The sequence below is a fragment of the Cavia porcellus genome, unplaced genomic scaffold (genome assembly GCF_034190915.1).
Source record: "Cavia porcellus strain 051 isolate PalLab524CR breed Dunkin Hartley unplaced genomic scaffold, mCavPor4.1 scaffold_15, whole genome shotgun sequence".
Taxonomy (NCBI): Eukaryota; Metazoa; Chordata; class Mammalia; order Rodentia; family Caviidae; genus Cavia; species Cavia porcellus.
The window spans coordinates 10,201,452-10,217,854 of record NW_026947498.1 but is presented as its reverse complement, the minus strand read 5'-3'; the positions used below and the strand labels follow the sequence as shown (position 1 = coordinate 10,217,854).

Genomic DNA, 16,403 nt, shown 5'->3' with positions numbered 1-16,403 from the left:
TAAAACCAAATACAGAGCCGTCGTTAATTAAAAGGCATCGTTAATTCTGTGCAGAGTCCTAACAGCAGCTGCACTGCCCCACCAGAGCCATGCAGACTCTGGAGGTTGGGGGTGTGCGCGGCTCCCACAAGTGTCCTCTGTGCTGTTCCATCCTGTGCAACTTCACCCCACGGTGGCCCGGGAGGCCTCCAGCACACACAGGCCTCATCTGCAAGCACTGCCCCTTGGCCTGCGCGCCAGAGCACACGCATGTTTGAAAGTCGGGAAATTCCTGTGTGACGATTTCCTTGCAGGGCTCCGTGGTCACTAGTCCATCAGAACCAGGGCAGACTCTGTGATGTGACGTGTGGTGTGTGGGGTGCGCCAGGGAACCGCGGGTCCCTGTCGTATCTTGAGCGGCTGGGTCAGAGGCTGCCTGTCCAGGTGATGCAATGACCCAGCCCTGGCTGTCCGGCTGGCCCACCGCCTGCTGTGGTGGAAGTGGACTTTGCCTCCAGTGTGATGTGGAGCCAGCTCTCCACTCCGTTCTGGCCAGTGCTGTTCTCAGGTTTCTGAAGCGACAGGCAGTGTCCAAGTGGACAGGGGTGGGCTCAGAGGGCCTGCTTGTGGAACGCTTGGTGCCGTGCTCCTCCCAGTTGGACCCCAGGAAGGGACTGTGTGCACATACCTGGGGTGAGTGTGGTGTCTGGGTACCTGTCCTTTCAGCAGGGCCGCCAGCCCCAGCCCTCCACAGCCCCAGCCGCAGGGACAGATGGGCTTCATGCGGCTGTGCCTTGGGTCCACAGCTGCCGTGCGTGGTGCCGTGTGTGTTGTGTCCCCACCATGACCTGTGCCGCTTGGTCCCTTGTGAAGATCATTGAGAACTGCAGGCTGCCCTGGGCACTACAGTGCCTGATCATACTGGCCTGCTGTGTGTCCAGAGGCCTGGGTAACAGCGGCTGACAGCCATGGAGTTGGCTCTGGGAAGCACCGGGTCCTCACAGCCTTGTCTTCCCTCTCGGCCACTCACTGGGAGCCCCTGCAAACCTGGGGTGTGAGGGTGTCCAGTCCAGCCCCCATGCTCTGTTCCTGACCTTTGGGGTAGTGTTGGTTCTCCCGCAGTGCTGGCCAGCTCTCGCTGTTCCCATCCCCAGCCTAGAGGACTTGCTGGGTTCCCCCTAGACTGGCGTCCATGTGCAGGCAGTGAACGCTTACGTCCCTCCCTGTGCTGCCCTCGCTGGCCCTGAGCTCTAGGTTCCCATGGTTTTCAGCTTCCAGAGTGGCCAGGACAGCAACCACACGTCTCAGTGCCCGCTGTCCCTCTCCTGCAGCAGTGTCTCACATGGTAGCCATGGTGACTTTGGGGCGGCAGCCTCCACGCACCGAACCGTTCCACACAGCCGAAGGGCCTTGAGCCTCAACGCCTGCTTCTCCCATTGGGTGAAGCCGTTTCTCCTTGCTGCTCTTCCTGTCAGCGGTCTGCTTGCTCCTTGTCTTACCATAAATAAGTTTACTTGTCACTACTGTTGTTTGAACATGGGGCGTGCAGGGTTTGAGGGGATGATCACATCCAAGTGTTTCACTGGTGTAGTCAGGTGGCTCTATGTGTCTGCAAGACGGCAGAGGAGAGACCGTGTATTTCAGAGACCAACAAACTGTGATCCTGCTTTTGTTTGTCTGGCAGCCTCCCGGCCTTGCTCTACGCGGGCTAGAAAACCCTGGTGCCTGAGTCCATGACTGGATGCGGCGGGGTCGGCCCGCAGAACGAGCAGGGAGGTTCCGAACGGAGCCCTGGGACCCCGGAGCCACATGTGCTCCGCTGGTGTAGTTGGGAAAATAAGTATTTGGCGGGCCTCAAGGCTTCCTTTGCTTCTGTCCAGAGCCAGCCCTCGCTTTCTGATATGGGGAAGTCCAGTTTGTAGGGAGCACCAGGGTCTGACCAGCACCAGTCAGGCTGGAGCTCCAGGGGCCGATGCCTCCGACCTTTGTCCCCAGCTGCCGTCCCCATCCCTGCTGGCCTCTGTGGGTGGACACTAGCGGTTTCCTTGATCTCCATGCCTGGCCGGCCCACACTGTTTGTGTCCAGCCGCAGCTAGACCACGAGGCTGCTGTGCGTGGTGAGTGCACCCTGGATTCCGCACGGGGTGTGCCTGAGTGTGCCTGAGGTGGGGTGTCTCTGGGGTGCAGCCTGGTGCTGAACAGGGGGAGCAGGGATCGTGGCAACCAGCACAATGGTAGAGTGGATGTCATTCTAGGCAGGAGCCTGCTCCGAGGGTGTCCTACTGGTTTGCTTGCTTGCTTCTTTATTTGGCTTTTTGAGACAGGTCTCACTCTGTAGCTTTCCTATAATCGTTTATGTACTTAAATTGATTAGTCCTTTCCTTAATTCCTATATTTATTTCTCCTTTTTCTCAATTGGATTTTTGGTTTTTTTTTTTTTTTTTTTTTGTCTTTTTCCTTTTTATCGGTACCAGGGATTGAACTCACAACTGCCTGCTTGCAAGGCAGGCACTTATGCCGCTGAGCTAAACCCCCAGCCCCCTTTTTTTTGTTTTTGAGACACAAAAACTGTAGCTCAGGCTGGCCTCACACTCATGATGATCCTCCTGCCTCTGCCTCCTGAGTGCTGGGATTGCAGGGTGTGTCACCACGCCCGGCTTGATTTAATTTTCACTGCTCTCCCAAGTAAACTTTTTGATTTAGCTGTTCATTTAGGTGTTTTCTCCTAAATCATTTTTTGTTGCACCTTTGTTCCTTTAGTTAGTTTATAATCCCCCACACTCTGGATTGGAAGCCTCACTCTGATTATCCTTCCTGCGGTCGAAGGCGGTTGATGAGGGAAGGTCCTCCACACATGCACTGCTTTAGTGTCCACCAGTCCACCAGTGTCCCTCCAAAGGCGGCTAGGAGAAGCTATTTCGGTGAACAGAGGGCACCTTTTCTGCGGTTGTGATTTTGTTACTGATTTCTTATTTTTAAAATGAGCCCTTGTTACTAATTTACTAGAACATTTTCGCTGCTCTTTGGAACTTGCTGAAGGTTTCTTTGTTGCCACATGCCTGGACGCTCCCACAAAGGGCGCCCCGATGAGCAGATGAGCGGCATGGTGGTGTCTGCTGTTTTCAGCCTGTGATCCGTTCTGTGCCTGGACAGTAAACTGTGGTGTCAGCCAGGCAGGGTGGTGCACGCTGTCATCTCGGCTGAGGCAGGGTTACAAGTGTGATGCAGCGTGGGCAGCATAGTGAGATTCTGTGTCCAATGAAAGGGGCTGCGGACGCAGTTCAGAGCAGAGCAGGGAGTGACAAGCTGTTACAGCGTCTTCTCTAAGCCGTTTGTTTCTGCATTGTTAATATTCCTGCTTCATCTTGGCCCGTGGCTGGCTGGTGGGGTATTTTGGGCCCTGGCCTTCAGCTTACTCTTTTCCCCTTCCCTCCCTCAGTGAAGCGCTCGGTTGGGGTCTTTTTCTCATTTGCAGGGTTGGGCTTCGCTGTGTGCGCTGAGGCCAAATGTGGCCCTGTTACAGGGTCCTGCTCACGGTCTTCCTGCTCTAGGTGGTTTCTGGGTCTTTCTGTCCTGAGCAAAGTCTTGGTCAGCACAAGGGGGAAAGGTAGTGAGGCTTTGCATTTATTAACGATGGGAGAGGAAGCAGGCCCTGCAGAGCGAGTGAGGGCCGAGTACAAGTAGGAAAGGCACACAGGGGCAGCGTGGGAGCAGGTGCCAGCCGCGTGCTGCCCTTGTTTGTGCCTCCCACCCTCGGGCTGTGGGCAGGTCCAGGCCCGGCAGAGAACCCAGAAAACCCGCAAGGCTCCTAGAGGGCCCTGCAGATGGCACTCTGTGCCAGAAACGCGGGCAGGGCCACGAGCTGTGCTGCACTGGTGTCCTGCATCTGGGAGTTAACAGTCACGCCCAGCTTCCCCCCCACACACACACACACACATCCCACTCCCTTCCTGGTGATAGGAGCCTGAGAGGGGCATCTGATGGCCTGGACCCATGCATCCCAGCATTACCCCTGAGATTCGAGCACCCACATCCCCAGAAGGCTCTGCTTCGGGTCATTTGGGCCGTTTGCTTACTCAGCCCATCTGCAGGTAGCTCTGAGTGCTGCCTGCTGGGAGCTTGCCCACGCTACCAGCGTGTCCAGTCTGCTTCAAAAATCCAGGTGCTTGCTGGGCTCTCACACTCTGGGAGTCACTGTGTCTTTGGACTGGGGCTCTGGGTAGTGGATGGCCCCGTGCACCCTTGTGAGGGACCCACCTGTGGCTGGCCACTGGGTGGCCTCGCAGATCCATATGCTGCTTGCTGGCCCAAGGGCCTGCTATACTTGCTGATGCAGTGTCAGGGACAGAGGTGACATCCATGCCTTGTGTGTGCCCATGGCCAGCTGGCGGGTCACAGACAGAGGCCCCAGCAGCAGACACTCAGGCATAACCAGGCGAGACAGGCTGCCTCCTCAGCCAGTGCAGGAGGGGCAGACCCTGACCCCACTACCCTGAGCCAGGTTCCACAGGAGGCCAGTGTCACCAGCTGGACACTGCCTGCTGTGACCTGGGATGGGACCAGACTGCTGTGTGGGGGTTACCCTGGGACCTGAGTGCGCGCGCGCGCGCGCACACACACACACACACACACACACACACACACACACACACAGGTGTCTGCACAGCCGTGCACTCCACCCACATGGAGTATGTGAGCCGGGCAGTGCTGGCCAGGTCTCCTGTGGGCGCCGAAGCCAGGGAGCTACAGCCTGGCTGTGTCACAGGGCTCCAGGGACAGCACCGTCAGTGTGGGCACGGGGAGCTCTCCACCCCTGGATGTTGTGTGGGTGACAGGCCCAGACAGGCTGGTGCCATGCCGGCTGACACTGATGCCTCGGCTGCCCTAGGATGGAGCCAACACGTGTGGATTTCAGATATTGTGGGCAGCTGTCTGCGCCACAGGTGTCTGCACTGCATGAAGACGAGCAGGTCAGGGAGCAGCCGGTTGTCTGAGGGGTCAGGACACTGGGTCTGGCGTTGCCTGGTTTCCGGGGCTCTGGGTCAGATCTCAGGCAGCACAGAGGCCAATAGTGTGGGCTGGGGCCAGTGCTGAGTGCAGGGGACCTCACTGGCCTCACCAACCCTGAGCTATGGCTGAACCCTTGGGTGACCCAGCCAGCCGGAGGCTGTGGTCCCCCTCAACTCTTGCATGCAGCCTTGGTCACGGCAGGGGTGGAGGTGAGGGACGAGGAGTTCCATCACTCCCAGAATTCCACCCTTGAGCACTTTGCCCACTCAAAAACCCAGAGCATGACATGAGCTGCTCCTCACCTGTGTCACCCCAGGACCAGGGCCAAGACAAAAGTGCATTTCCTGTCTCATCCTTGAGCCTGCGGCCTGGGGAGCAGATGCCCCTCATGAGTGCTCCCCAAGTTGCGGCTCTGTTGCCCTGCTGGCCGTGAGCTGTCCCTGGCCTCTGTGCTGCCCGGTTTCTGTCCTCGCCGTGGCTCTCAGCCCTCACTGTTTCATCTGGGTGCTGGGCACGCCTTGGCTCGCCCCGGGCTCCACCCACGTGTGCTGCTGGAGCTGGGCTGGCATGAACCGCAGCTGGGGTCCTCCCTGCTGCCCAAGCCTGCATCACACTGGCATCTCACCCTCGATGTGCCCAGTGTGGGGCGATGGCCCTATCCCCTTGGTGCTGGCACCGATGGGCCACACCTCCCTGGGCACATGTCACAGGCCAGTGCCCTCTTTCCTGCTCCTCCCAGCCAGGGTGAGGGCGAGTAGAAGCCATTCTGACTGTGCCCCTGTGCCTCTGACATCTTGCTGCTGCCCACACCTGGTGGGGACCACGTGCCTGCCGAGTCCTGGCAAGGCCCCTCGGGTGAGTCAGGGGGCTCCTTGTTCTGGTTCCTCCCACCCCCAGGATGAGGAGACTCCCAAGCCCCTCACGGCCTGACTGGGCACCCCTCCAACACCAGACATGTGTGCCAGCTGCCTTCCACCTCCTGTTCTCGGGTGCTGTCCCCAGGGCCTGGGTGGGCTGAGGCCGAGCTCTCCCATCTGCCCCACTGTCTGCCTCGCTGCCGCCACCACCAGAGTCACTGAGGTGACAGAGACACAGCTTCACTTTGGAGGCTGCTGCCAACATAGCATCAAGCCCCCGAGGGCTGGGGTGGGGCATGAGGCTCAGATTGACTTGTGTACCCTGGGTCCTAGAGCTTTGGGGACGTCCCCTTAGGCCCTCTGTCCCCGGCGCCCCCAGGTGGCTTTGAGGTAAGATGGGGGGAGTTAACATTGGCCTTGCTCTTGTGCTCACTGACATGCCTTATGGCACACCGGGGCGGTGCGGCTGGCCACTGGCATCCGTGCTGACGGAGGCTGCGGTGAATCCTGTCTGACCTGAAGGTTTGGCCCCAGGGAAAACCCTAACTGAGGCAGGACTGCGGTTCCCTCGCTACTATGGGAGGAGCATTGGCGGGGGAGTTCCCTCTACCCCTTTGTCTCTTCCCACCTGAGCATGCTGTGACACACTGGCTGGGGAACTGAGCCAGGGCCCTGTGCCCGCCCTAGCTGTGGCTTCCCGAGGAGCCGCTGGAACCTGCACCTGGGCCTCCTTGTGTAGAGGTCTTCACTCCAGCACCCACGGCCTCTCTTCCTGAGCTCTGATCCCCGCCCCTTGTGTCTGTCAGGTGTTTGTAGACTGACTGCTTGTGCTTCTGTTCTGCATTGGCCGTCAACCCCTGCCACCCTGTGTGAGCAACCCCCTCACCACACTTTCTGGGAAGAGATAGCTGGGCCAGCAGCAGTTAGCACTCACAGCCACTGTAGTGTCCAGGACCCAGAAGTTGCTTGAGGGTTTATGCCTCTGTAGAGAACATGTGGGGCCTGGTAAGCCCAAGGAGACCGAAGTGCAGGAAACAGAGGGGCACTGTCCCCAGGCCTCCGTGGGAAGTGGGTGCAGCCAGGGCCCTGGGGACCCAGGCCCCTGGACATGGACACAGCTGTGTGCTGCCTGGAGCCAAGCTGGTGTGGCTCCAGGGTCAGCTGGGTGGAGAGGAACAGGACCAAACAACCACCATCCCGCAGAAAGTGGGGTGGAGAGGGCAGATGGTCACAGCTTTCGCAGCCCAGCCAGAGCCCTGAGACCTTGTCTTAGACCTGATGGAGGGTACGATGGTGGGACACAGAGAACTCAGTGCTACAGGGACAGCGCAGCCTCTGCTGCTGCACCAGGTTCTCTCCAGACCAGACTGTGTCAGGACACAGCCTGGACGTTTGCACATGTATCAGAGTGCCTGAGGCCAGTGCAGTGACAGTTGTCGGGACTTCAGGAGAGATGTGGAAGCAGTGGATTGAGCAGAGAGGCATGCAGAGTTTTTCCAGACATGACCAAGCATGATACGTGGGGTGTGGAGCAGCATTGAGTGACTGTCCATGTTTGTTCCTGATTGCTGGAGGCTGTGGCTTCAGTGTCCCTATTGGAGAGCCCCTCAGTGGGCAGGCAGGTAGGTGTGCCCAGGCAAGGCCACCGTGTAACCACTGCACCTGAAAAAGAGGTCCCCACCCTAGGGGGACCCACGTGTACTGCCCCAGGACCTGAAAGCCCAGGTGTCCTGGCAAGTGCCCTCCCTGGTCACTGGGGCTGAGAGCATGGAGCATCCTGTGTGGAGCAGTGGCATGGGGCTCCCTGTGGCCTCTGCTGGGGGCCTGCATGGTGGGCTGAGGTCCCAGCAGGGGTCCCTGCTGTCCTGTCCCTGGGAAGGGGGGAAACATGAGCTGGGTGGTGGGCGCACCTGTGGAGAGGGTCCTGAGGCTGCACTTGGAGGCTGACGGAGGTGGGTTGCTTGCCAGGACCTGGGCACCAGCCATGGTGGCCCTGTGCCGTGAGCAGCGTGGAGATCCCAAGCTTGCAGCTGACTTCTCAGGTTGCAGCTTATCACGTGGACTTGTGGGCAGGGCTGAGTGGGGCCCGACTGGAGGCCAGGCCAGCTGCAGGGGCGCTGAGTCCCAGGCAGCAGGTTAGCTGGAAGAGGGTCAGGGCTAGAGATGCCCCTAGAGATGTGGGCAGTTGCAGTTGCTGGTGCCCACACAGTAGCACTGCTCCTGAGATGGCACATGGGCACTGCTGACCCTTGGCCAGAACCTGTATGTCCTGTTCTCTGAATCCGGTGTGTGTCATGCAGGGCCAGAGGCCATGGCCAGGGCTCTGCACCAGGTGGCGCTGCCTCCCACAGGCTCCACATGCCTAAGCCCAGATTCTCAGCAGGTCACTTTGTGGAAGTAGGTGACCTGGTGCCAGCAGCGAGGCCTAAGCGATTAAGGCCATTCTTTGGCCTGGAAGGAGAGCAGGAGCACACATGGGAGGGGGCCTCTGCCAAGGTCACCTTCTACCTCTCCTCCATTCCCTAGGCAAGGGAGGCCTTCCTGCTGCTATGGCTGCTTTTGTCTACCCTGGGTTCCAACTTCCAAGCCAGACCCTCTGTGTTGCTGCCGAGCTCCGGGGAGGCACCGCATGGTCCCAGGATGCTCTGTTCCTGGGTCAGCTGCAAGGCTTTTTGCATGAGGACTCAAGCCCCAGCCGAGGGCCGTTCCTGAATAGGGGTCTCAGGACCTCTAGATGGAGCAGGGCCAGTCTGTGGTGGTGTTGACACAGCTTGGTGGGTCCAGTGGGGCAGGGTTGTTTGACAGTCACTCAGTGCTGCTCTGCACCCCATGTATCACACTTGGTCATGTCTGGAAAAGCTCTGCATGCCTCTCTGCGCATGGCGGGGTCACCATCTGTCTAGGCTCGGAACCGGCCGCTTCTGGCACTGGGAAAATAGTGCTTGGAGTGTCCCAGCACGCCCCAGCTCCCAGCCCTGTGTGCTATAGAGCAGGGGGGGCGACTCTACAGGGGTCAGGATCCATGGCCATGGGACCCCGTGCAAACCTGGAGAGCCAGGTCCAGTGGAAACTTCAGCTGGGGTCTCCAGGAAGTTACACGAACTGTCAGAAATCAGCCAGCTGATTTCAGGTCTGAAATGGTATTTTGTCTGAAAGAATTGTGTCTCCGGTAGTTGTCCTGAGATTAGTCGCAAGCTGGAGGCTCGGGTTACAGAAAGCACTGGGCTCACCGACATGCATATGCACACACGCACAGTGCAGTGTCCTCACACCACAGCCGCACCCCATCCTGCACCTCTGCTTTCTCACCCACTGGAGCTCCTGCCAGCTCCCCAAGGCCAAGTGCCCTGTCCCTGCTGGGTCGTGGCTCCCTTTCCAAGGCCACACAACTGGGAAACAGCCGGGTGAGCTGTCCAGACCTGCAATGTCCCAGAAACAGGCATGTTCCTGCCCGCAGCATGCAGTGGCCTGGTAGGGCCCACACACATTTTGTCCCTCCGTCTATGCGGTGGACCACCTCCCCCAGTGGCCCTTCCAAGCCACAGCCTGCGTGAGGGTTTCCCAATGCGGCAGAGCCCAGCCAGGCTGCTGCTCGGCTTCTGCCTCGGTTGTTTACTCTTTGTTTGGTTTGCTTGGTAACCGGCTCGCTGCCGGTCCCGATCCCCGTGTGGGCTGGGAGGACTTCTCAGCTGTCCCCGAGATCCCTGCCATTGCCTCCTGAAGCCTCTGCTGCCATCGGGCGACCCCAGTAGAGCTGCTCACGGTGGGGACCCAGTTTCTGTTTGTGTGTTTTGCTGATCTGTCTAAGGCACTGGAGGGCGGGTCAGGCCTTGGTCCCCAACAGGGCTGTGCTGAGCCCTGGGTGCGGGACTTGGGAACAGGGAGAAGGCAATGCCTCCCCAAGTGGAAGGAGGGAGCTCCCGAGCCGGCTTTACCATCCGACCTTCACATGGAGGTGCAAAGGCCTGTGAGGGAGGGGGCCTGGCCCGTGAGAAAGAAGCAGATCCAGCGAGGCCTGGGGAGGGGCCTGTAGCTCGGGCTGTGTCCCTCCCTCTGCCACAGCCCCAGGCCTGGGCGTTAGGGTGAGCTAAATCTAGGGAAGCAGGTGAGTGAGTGGCCCTGTGGTCCCAGGTGAGGCATGTCCCTGTGGGCTTATTCGCCTGGTGAGTGTGGGGAGGCTCGGCAGCGTGGAGCACCAGAGCCCAGTGTGGATGCGCGGTCGATGGGGAGCCAGTCAGGCTTTGCCGTGCCCATTTCCCAGTGTGTGGGCCAGAGACCTGGGTGAGGCTGGGTACCGATTGTCCCCAGGAAGAGGGGAACCAGGGACACCTGTGTCCAGGACATCTGGGACCCACATGTGGGGGACCAATCCCAGGGCAGGTGTGCCAGGGCGTTTCCTGCCAGAGGGAGGGGAGTGGGGACTGGCCAACAAGGCTGGGCCAGCGTGTCACCAAAGCTGGCATCCAGGGAGGCCCTGAGGAGGTTGGGGCTGGGAGGCACAGCTAAGGGGGATTAGGGTCGGGAAGCCTTAGCTGGCACAGGTGCTCCCCACCCCCAGCACACTGGGTGGCTGGATAATGCCAGTCCGTCCCCAGCGGCCACGGAGGCAGGGTGATGGCTTTGAGAGGGTCCCAAGGAGTCCTAGGAGCAGTTGTACCTGAGTCACCCTGTAGTCTGGAGGGGCTGAGCTTAGAGAAATTGACCCCAAGACCCCTGCTCTGCACCTGCAGAGGCTGAGATGTGGAGGAGAGCCGAAGGGGTGAAGGCCAGCCCTGGCCCTGCTCCCACTCTTGCCCCCCAGCCGGTCAGTGCTGCCTTCCAGCTGCGTCCTGTGGCCCTCTGTGTGGCTCTCAGGGTCTGAGGCAGCAGCTAGTACCCGGGAGGAAGAGACAGATGCCTCCAGCTCTGCGTCCCTGAACTGCCTCCAGTGACAGCTTGGACCATTGGTGTCACTGCAGGCGGGGTCTCAAAGGGCAGCGTGAGATGGCTCCAGCCATGCAGCTAACTGTGTTTGCCATGTTGAGGGCAAAAGTGGCCCCCTGAGGCTGTGTGAGCATCACCACCTGGGAGGACATGCAGGCTTCTCCGTGTCTCTCTGTGTCTCTCACACACAGAGAACTCAGAGTTAAGTGGACTTTGAGCCCCCTCACTGTGTTCCTCTCTCCTCTGAGCCTGAGGCTGGGTCCACATGTGCTGTGTACCAGCTGACCCGGGGCAGGAATTGTGGGCGTGTGATCCTGTGCTGGACCATGTCCAAGTCCGGTGTCCACTGCGTAGAGTGCCTGGGAGCTGCAGGGTCGGCCCACCCCACCTGAGCCATACCAGGCCCATGGGCCATGGTGGACAAAGGCCTGTGTGGCATCTGGGGCCCCCACCCTGGGGTCAGTGTGCCCTGGGCGCCCTGTGACACTCCTGCTGACAGTGGCTCCCAAGAAAGCCGCTTACTGGATTAGTGGGTGCCTGAACAAGAGGGGAGGCCAGGGCTTTGTGTCTGCTGGGGTGTGTCCAGGGGGGTCCCTGGCCAGGACGGTGGCACCTGGAGGGCCGGTCTCCGAGGCCAGCCCTGCTCCCCGCCCGCCCCCCCCCCCCCCAGCTCTTCTCCCAGTCTGTGAGGAACGCAGGCCGAGGCAAAAGATGCTGGTCAGCTCCTCCACCTGCCTCTTCTCGGGGCTGTGTGCTACGCTGCTGGCTGTGGCCTTGGCCTATTACTTCTACTGGTGAGTGTGCCCGCAGCAGCCTGGAACCCTGCCCTTGGGGGCCTGGGAAAGAGCCCCAGGTGGCAGGCACTCCTACACCCTTGGGGTGTCCCTCTCCACACTGTAGGCTCCACTTACTTTTTCCTTTCCTCCCTCCTTCCCTCCCTCCTCAGCTCTGGGGATGGAACGCTGTGTAACAGGTCGCAGAAATTCCTGGGGCAGGAATTTCGAGCATGTGGCTTTGCCCTCACACAGCTTGCCTGGCAAGCTGCACCCTGTGAGACAAGGTCCCAGTAAGTTGCCCAGTCTATTCTTGAGAGCCTGTCCTCCTGCCTCAGCCTCCTGAGTACTGGGCTCACAGCTGAAGATGGCTTGGAGGGTCAGCGTGTGTCCTGGGAACTAGTGCCTGGCCCTGGGACAGCCTGTCATCCTGTGCCTGTGCCCACCTTTGTCCCCTTCCACCCTCCTCTATAAACTGCCCGTCCGTCGGGTCGGCCCCATCAGTGTGACCCTGCTGAGGGGCTGCAGGGTCCACACGGTACTCATGGCCCAGCCAGGTCACATGCCTGCCTGCCCGGTGGTGCGCTGTGCCTCTGAGCAGATGGGGATGTGCCCCCGGCCCTGGGTGTCATCACAGGCTGTAGGGACTCTCAGGGGCTGGTCAGTGTGATGTCTGTAGCTGCTAGATCAGGCTTGCTCCCCGAGAGCACAGTGGCCTCCTTACGGAGCAGCTCCCCGACATGGTGAGGTCCAGTTGTGGGATTTGCAGTGTCTACCCCAGACCTGCACACTCCCATTCCCAAGGCAAGAGGCTTTAGGGGATGAGGGTTCCTGCTGCGGCCCTCAGGCTAACGGGAATGCAGTGGAGACCATTCATCAAGGCCAAGGGAGAAGCACAGGAGTGTGGGGTGAGGCAAGGCGCCAGGACAGCAGCTCCAGGCCCCAAGAGCAACCCCTCAGTTTGTCCTGAACTCAGGATGGGCCTGGGCAGGGGACAGGTGTGATGGTGGCAGTGAGAGTGGCCATGCAGGTCCTCCTGTGCTCAGGCCCCTGTCTGCGGACATCACAGACCAGAGCTCCCTTCAAAGCTCCTGCCAGCTCTGAAAAGTGGGCTTCAAGCTGATAAAACAGCAGTGTAGACCAGGTGGGGCGGCCAGCCATGTTCAGGGCTTGGTGTGTCCTCCATCAGGGACAAAGGAAGAGCCGGGTCACTCTTTCCTGGTGCCTTAAATCTTTAAGCACATTGACCTTAGTGTAAATCAGTGCATTTCCCTGTTGAAAAAGAAGACAACAGGAAACCAACTCCTACGGCTGAGGGTCACGGCGGGGGAGGTGCCCCCAGCGGCCATCCGTGCTCCCCTCTTGGAAGCCTTGCTTCTGCCTCTGCCTCTTGCTCCTGCCTCTATGCTGCTCTCCACTGTCTGGGAGCTGTGCCGAGTGACCGCAATGGCCATACCATGATCACACCAGCCCTGCTGATACAGATGCCGGTGCAGCCAGCGTGACAGCGATGCCTTAGCTTGGCGGGCTCAGGGCCAGAGAATGGGGGTGCAGAGCTCAGCAGGGCTCCTGGGAGCCTTTCTGAGGCACAGGCGAGGCCGTCTCCAGGATGGGTTCACCCGCGGGACTTGCGTGTTGAGTCCTTCTTGGGATTAGTGGCTGAACTGTGCAGTTTCACGAACACCTCACGTGGTCAGTGATCCACTGTTTGTTGGGAAAGTGGCTCCTTTGTCTGCTGACCTGGGTCCTGAACTGGTGAATTCCAGGCTGTTGACATGGGTGGGACAGGTGGCGGTGCAGGGTGTTGTGCTAGGCAGTGACCCCGAGGTCCTCAGGCACTCACATTGTATGAGCCCTCAGGGCCACTCCAAGCACAGGCAGCAGAGGCAGCTCACTGTCCTCACCCTGGGATGAGAACCCCAATGCAGGCCCGGGATGGGGCCACCTCACCACCGTGCTGTTCGGGGCAGACTTTGGGGAACTTGGCCCCTGGGGACTGGGAGCCTTGGGGAATGACCCAGGTGGACTAAGACACCCGCGTTGTGGAAGGACCCAGCTGCCATCCTGGAGCAGCTCACTAAACAGGACCCTGCCCTATGCTGATTTGATTTGCAGCTGAATCGCACTCCTTGCACAGTGCTGAGGCAGAGTTTAACCCCCTCCCCATCTCTCTCTGGCCTCGAGCCCCTGGGCTTGAGCAGTCCTTATGTCTCAGCCTCCCAAATAGCGCGGCCCGCCAGCACACACCACGGTGCCCAGCTTTTTTATTTCTAAGAAAAGAAATACATCCTATTCTTTATATGAAAACTTCCAGCCCTTTCATTATATTTTTACTGAACAAAATCCACTGTTTCTTGAAAGTCTTTCTTTCTTTTTTCTTTTGTCTTTCTTTTTTATCGGTACCAAGGATCAAACTCATGACTGCCTGCTTGCAAGGCAGGCACTCATGCCGCTGAGCTAAATCCCTAGCCCCCTCTTTCTTTTTTTTGATACCAGGGCTCAAACTTGCACCTTGCGCTTACCAGGCAGACGCATGAGCTGCTGAGCTAAATCCCCAGCTCTTGAAAGTATTTCTCCAACTTCCTGGTCCAAGTTGATTGCTTTCTATACTGGCCATCTCTAAGTTCCTGGGCTTTTTCTTCATGCCAGAAACAAACCCTTCCTTTTTCTTTTCTTTTTGTGTGTGTTTTTGAGACAAGGTCTCGCTCTGCAGCTCAGGCTGGCCTTGAGCTCACTTTGTAGTCCAGGCTGGCATCTAACTCCCAGTGATTCTCTTGCCTCAGCCTCCCAAGTAAATCATTTCTTTGCCCCATGTCTTCCTCCTCATTCGATTCCTTCCTGTTTTCCAGGACTACACCGTTTTCATGAAGGATGAATAAAAGTTAAATTTTTGAACCCTTGTTACGGTGTGCTCTGGAGCCAGCCATGGTTTTTGTCTTCATACTGTGCGCCCCTTGGGGTCTTGCTCGAAAGCCAGTGGTCTTCATGCGTGGTCAGTGGGGAGAATGGACTCCAGAGCTGCAGTCAGTGTGTGTTTGAGGACTGAGCCCAGGGCTGCCGGCTACAGCCACGCCTCTTTGTGAAGGAAGGGCCCAGGGAGGAGGGGAGGCATGGGCCTGCTGACTCTCTCCAGGTAACCACTCTCCTGGGCCAGGCGCTCTGCAGTTCGAAAAGTGGCCAGGCTTCAGCAGTGCCCTGGTTGAAAGTACCCACGGAGAAACGCTGTGGGCGTAGAGTGGCCGTGTTGGGGCTCAGGGGCAGGGGCAGGCCATTGTGCTGGGGAGTGTGTTTGGTAGCAGAGGCGTCACAATCCCGGCTGGCGCAGCCTGTGGTCAGTGTGTGTGGACAACCCAGCAGTCGGTTTGATGAGGGGAGGGGAGGAGGTCCTGTTGCCTCCCCCTGGTGGCTGTTGTCTCCCATCTGTTTTCCCTGTCCTGTCCCCCGCCCCATAGCTCTGTGAGCAGAACGGGAGGCTGAGGGAGGAGCAGGCAGATACCTGTGGGTGCTGAGGGGGGTGTCCTTGAAGCCTGCCCATCGCTGTGCCACCATCAGGGTGCCCAGGATGGGCATCACTTGGTGCCAATTGTGTTGCTTCCACATGCTTTCATCGACCGCCCTCTGCGCCTGGGATGCAGGGAGAGCAGGCCAGGCTCGGTGCCTGTGATGAGGTGAGGGTGGTGTGGCAGGCACAGTGTGAGCCCATGGGCGTTACTGTGGGTCACTGCTGCAGCCCGCCCTGTGGCCCTGCATCCTCAGGTAGAGCCCAGATTCCCAGTGCCTCTGCTGTGTATTTGTCCCCACAGTGCCCTGAGCTCACCCCACTGCTCAGTCCTTCCATGGAGCAGTGGACGCCTCTAGAGGAGGTGGGGTAGGAGCTTCACAGGGGTGGGCCAGGCGGTCCCACGATCTCTGCCCTTGGGACAGGTGGACAGAGGGGGTCAGCAAGGTCTGGTGGTTAGGCAGGTGCAGGCTAAGACAGCTTGAGCTGCTGGGTAGCACCATCCTGCCATCTGATGCCACCCAGGGACATTGTGCCCACCGTCAGGGTCACTTGAGGCTAAGCCTGAGCCCCAGCCTCCACCCCATTCCTCCGACCTTCCACCCACTTGGCATATTGGCTGTGTCCCTGCTGCAGGACGTGGCAGAGTGGTCACTGGCTGCCCTGCTCTGCTGGGCAGAAGGCTACCAGTCCCTCAGCCTGGGCCCTGGCCACCCCGGGTCCAGAGCAGAGGGAGAGAAGGGCAGAGAAAAGGGAGGTAAGGGGTGCATGTGGCACCTGGTTCCTGCCACTGCCAGGGACCACACCCGCTGTTGGAAAGGCACATGTGGGACTGGCCCCGGCAGCTGTGTGGACCTGAATGAGGGCGCCACCTGAGCAGGGAGACAGAAAAAACCCGCTCCCTAGAGTGTGGACAGCCCAGCTGCTCGGGGCAGGTGCTGGAGCGGGGTGTATCCTCAGTGCCCAGCTGGGCCACTGTGGTTGGGGTTGTGGGGTAAACCACAGGGCAGGTCGGCGCCAACATCTCAGGTTGGAAGGAAGAGGATGGTGAGAGGGGATGGGCTCCCTGTGGGCGGACGCAGGCCTGGTTTGTGTTGGTTTTCAGAATCAGTCCTGCTGAGCAGGTGGGCAGGGAGGTCCTCAGGCCTGCCCCATGCTGGAACATCCATGTGGTAGTGCTGCTGCTGTCCTTGGGGAGCACTTTCAGGCCCCTGTCAACCAAGCCCAGGAAGCTCCCAGGAGATGGCAGGTGGCAAGGAAGGCCTGGGTCTCCTCTGTCCTTACAGTCACCTCCTTCCTGGAGAGATGCTGGCCTGATCACTTGCTAACAAGAAGATGCATCATGCTGCGTCCAGATGACGT

At 59.3% G+C, this 16,403-nt stretch overlaps 1 protein-coding gene across 9 annotated transcripts in view; it reads left to right on the top strand.

The window, feature by feature from the left end:
• Agpat3 (1-acylglycerol-3-phosphate O-acyltransferase 3) overlaps positions 1–16,403 on the top strand; it is a 55,095-nt gene that overhangs the window by 19,062 nt on the left and 19,630 nt on the right. Inside the window, exon 1 of one of the 9 annotated variants that reach the window (XM_063224608.1) lies at positions 508–672. The exons of 6 other annotated variants lie outside the window; for them this stretch is intronic. The gene's annotated coding sequence lies outside the window, so the exon portion shown is untranslated. Of the gene's footprint in view, positions 1–507; positions 673–9,473; positions 9,610–11,421; positions 11,564–16,403 lie in introns of those variants that run through there. 2 more of the 9 variants (XM_013146047.3, XM_063224606.1) reach the window with 2 other exon arrangements.